This window comes from Choloepus didactylus, chromosome 8 (genome assembly GCF_015220235.1).
Source record: "Choloepus didactylus isolate mChoDid1 chromosome 8, mChoDid1.pri, whole genome shotgun sequence".
Classification (NCBI taxonomy): Eukaryota; Metazoa; Chordata; class Mammalia; order Pilosa; family Megalonychidae; genus Choloepus; species Choloepus didactylus.
In genome coordinates, this window is record NC_051314.1 from 252,329 (window position 1) to 256,798 (window position 4,470).

Genomic DNA, 4,470 nt, shown 5'->3' on the forward strand with positions numbered 1-4,470 from the left:
CTGTATTGAAAATCTTTGTTTCAACCCCATTTCTTAGTGGCCATCTAAAGATTTCCATGCTGTTGGGAAGTCTTAACCCTCCTCTCTGTCACTTAACTCTTCTCTCTGTCTTTCCCCCTTTTCTTACAAATTACTCTGATTTACTTCGCACCTGTAAGGGGAAGCTGAAACAGCAAATCCAATGCGGCTTCTTGGACATTCCTTCATTTTGCACAGTAGGGTTCCACGGGGTGCCCATGCCAAGGGGGCCCCTTAGTCACACGGTTTGCCATGCCACTGGCAAGGAGCATAGTCAGCTGGAGAGCATCCCGGCCATCCGCCACTTCATGGGGGTCCACTTGGCATTACAGGAGGAGCTGGACAATTTCCCTTTGTCCAGTCCACAGGCTGGAGGATGCCCGCTGAATTGAAGGGGGTGCCAAATCACAGCAGTGCTCTCCCATCTGCTCAGAACTGCACCCCCTTTCTGGGAACCACTACTGTACCTCCTCCAGTGACTCCCAAGAACCTCCAAGTTGGCACCTGCGAGCCCATCCTTGCTCATGGTGCCCATCCCACCAGCTGGGGCCCGAGAGCCTTCTCCTGGAATTTGGAACTGGAAGGTGCTGCACTCAGGTGGCTGAGAGGGAGGCAATGCAGGCCATGAGGGGAGGTAGAAGCCAGAGGGGGGCTCTGGTGTCCTGGGTCCCCACCTTGGCCAGTCCCACGTGCGCCAGTCCTTTGGGCCAACTGCATTTTCTCCATGCTCCCCACATTCTTACTGAGGCAGCTGCCCCACCCCCACTCCAACTGACAACAAGCCCAGATGAGGCTTGTCCCATCCCTCATCCAATGGCAAAAAGAAAAGCCCCATGTCGTTCATTCCAAGGCCCCTCTCACCTGTCTGTGGGTGTTAGTCCCAAATTAGCAATGCTCCAGGCGTCCGCTTCCCGCACCCAGCGGCTCCTCCAATCGGGGCCCTGTCCCAAGCTGACCCTCCTGCCAGCAATGCCAAAAAAGAACTCGGCTCTCCAAAAGGAGCAGGCAACCTACAGAGGCCTGGCTTTGAACAAACATAGCTGGCTGCACACAGCCCCCACCCCCACCTCTGCTACGCCAGCCAGGACCTGGGGCCAGCTGTCCCGAGCTTCTTCCAGAAGGGGCTGGGGGCAGCTGCCACCCCTTTGCATAATGAGAATAATGGGCAGGTCCTTGGCTACCTGGGGTAGTTCCCACCTTGCATTCAAAAGGGAAGAAAATGCTTTTGGTTGATTCCTTTTAAACTCCATTTCAGTGCCAGCCAGCTGTGACAGCTCCAATTACAGGTTCAGAGGTTTCTGGGCCAAGGGAATACCTCTGTCCAGGGCTGGCCGTGCCCACCCCGCACCTCTGGGAACCCGTCTCCGCACACAGGCCCGGGAACCAGCCCGCAGTCGCCGGGCCTCCTGCTCCCACCAACTCAGCGGCCTCAGACGCCTCCCTCGGAGCTTCTGTGGAACACGGGCGGCTCCCACAGGCAGGGCCCCTGTCTTGGAGCAACTCCCCAGCTAAGGCTGGCCTTTAGTGGAAATTGGGTCTTGGCCCCCCATCCTAGGGGCCCTGTCCACCTTCCCACTGGCTCCAGAGTCAGTGACCCCCGCTGGAGTGTCTGGCACAGAGAACCTCCTGGACCGGACCCCCCGGGGGCTGCTCCTGCTGAGGTAGCAGGACCCCCAGGGCACCCTGAGGGTACCACCCCACCACTCTCTGTGGAGAGCACCGCTCTCTGCTGCACGGAGAACCGTGTGTATTATTCCCACCGAACAGCTGAACACACAGGACATGTCAGGTCTCTGGTCCGGGGTGGTCAGGGACGTTGGATTCTTTTGTATCCAGGTCCAGTTCCCCAAACCCCAACACTCCACGCGGTCACATGCTACATACACACTGTTCTAATTTGCTAATGCTGCTTGGCGTATGCTCCAAAGTTCTGGTTTCAAAATGGCTTTCTCCCAGGACGTTCGTCTCTAGGCTGCAGTTCCTCAAAACTGTCACTCTTAGTTGCTCTTGGGGTGTCTGTCCTCTCTTAGCTTATCAGGAGCAACAGTCTGCTTTCAACAGCCGTCTTCAAACTCTCATCTGCAGCTGCTCTCAGCTCCTGTGCATTCTTCAAAGTGTCCCTCTTGGCTGTAGCAAGCTCACTCCTTCTGTCTGAGCTTATACAGGGCTCCAGTAAACTACTCAAGGCCCACACTGAATGGGCAGGGCCACGCCTCCATGGAAATTATCTCATCAGAGTTATCACCCACAGTTGGGTGGGGCGCATCTCCATGGAAACACTCAAAGGATTTCAAAATCTAATCAACACTAATATGTCTGCCCACACAAGATTGCATCAAAGAAAATGGCATTTGGGGGGACATAATACATTCAAACCAGCACACACATCATATGCATACTCCACACACACGTGCACACACGTGCACATGCACACAAAAGGGAGAGGAGGTTTGAAAGAATTTGCTATTTCGTGTTTCAGAAAGAGCACTAAAGGTAGTAGTGAAGGGAAACCAGAATTCCACAGGAGAGGGGTCCTTCATAAAGAAAGAAGCCCCCAAAGCCCTCCAGAACCGCAGGTTTCGAGGCACACGAGCCTCTCCCTCCTGCAGGGGCGCTGGGGTCCACCGGGGCAGCGGACAACCCTGGGAGTCAGGGGCAACCAACGGTGGGGGCTGCAGTCGCGGAGGCCTGGCCCCCGGGCTCCGGGGCAGCACGCTGCGGATGTGGGCGTGGGGCGCCAGACCCCGGCTTCCCGCGGCCTACCCGCTTCCACCCCGCACCCCCTGCTCCGCTGCGCCACCCTCGCGCGCCAACGGCCTCGGGAGCGCGGACGAGCCCAAGACGCGCTCTGCCCTCGCCCCAGGCACTCAAGGCCGCGGCCCCGCCCAGGCACGCAAGGCCCCGCCCCCGGCAAGCACAGGCCCCGCCCATCAGCAAGCACAGGCCCCGCCCCTCGGGCAAGCACAGGCCGCGCCCCCGGCAAAGCACAGGCCCCGCCCCCGGCAAAGCACAGGCCCCGCCCCTCGGCAAGCAAGGCCCCGCCCCCGGTAAGCACACGTCCCCGCCCCCGGCAAGCACAGGCCCCGTCCCCGGTAAGCACAGGTCCCCGCCCCCGGTATGCACAGGTCCCCGCCCCCGGCAAGCACAGGCCCCGTCCCCGGCAAGCACAGGTCCCGCCCCCGGTATGCACAGGTCCCCGCCCCCGGTATGCACAAGTCCCCGCCCCCGGCAAGCACAGGCCCCGCCCCCGGTAAGCACAGGTCCCCGCCCCCGGTATGCACAGGTCCCCGTCCCCGGTAAGCACACGTCCCCGCCCCCGGTATGCACAGGCCCCGCCCCCGGTAAGCACAGGTCCCCGCCCCCGGTATGCACAGGTCCCCGCCCCCGGTAAGCACAGGTCCCCGCCCCCGGTATGCACAGGTCCCCGCCCCCGGTATGCACAGGCCCCGCCCCCGGTATGCACAGGTCCCCGTCCCCGGTATGCACAGGCCCCGCCCCCGGTATGCACAGGTCCCCGCCCCCGGTATGCACAGGTCCCCGTCCCCGATATGCACAGGCCCCGCCCCCGGTATGCACAGGTCCCCGTCCCCGATATGCACAGGCCCCGCCCCCGGTATGCACAGGTCCCCGTCCCCGGTATGCACAGGGCCCCGCCCCCGGTATGCACAGGTCCCCGCCCCCGGTAAGCACTGGTCCCCGCCCCCGGTATGCACAGGTCCCCGTCCCCGGTATGCACAGGCCCCGCCCCCGGTATGCACAGGTCCCCGCCCCCGGTAAGCACAGGTCCCCGCCCCCGGTATGCACAGGTCCCCGCCCCCGGTATGCACAGGCCCCGCCCCCGGTATGCACAGGTCCCCGTCCCCGGTATGCACAGGCCCCGCCCCCGGTATGCACAGGTCCCCGCCCCCGGTATGCACAGGTCCCCGTCCCCGGTATGCACAGGCCCCGCCCCCGGTATGCACAGGTCCCCGCCCCCGGTATGCACAGGCCCCGCCCCCGGTATGCACAGGTCCCCGCCCCCGGTATGCACAGGTCCCCGTCCCCGATATGCACAGGCCCCGCCCCCGGTATGCACAGGTCCCCGTCCCCGGTATGCACAGGTCCCCGCCCCCGGTATGCACAGGCCCCGCCCCCGGTATGCACAGGTCCCCGCCCCCGGTATGCACAGGTCCCCGTCCCCGGTATGCACAGGTCCCCGCCCCCGGTATGCACAGGTCCCCGTCCCCGGTATGCACAGGCCCCGCCCCCGGTATGCACAGGCCCCGTCCCCGATATGCACAGGTCCCCGCCCCCGGTATGCACAGGTCCCCGCCCCCGGTATGCACAGGCCCCGCCCCCGATATGCACAGGTCCCCGTCCCCGGCAAGCACAGGTCCCCGCCCCCGGCAAGCACAGGCCCCGCCCCCGGCAAGCACAGGCCGCCTCCCGGCTCCGCCTCAGGACTCGCGCTGG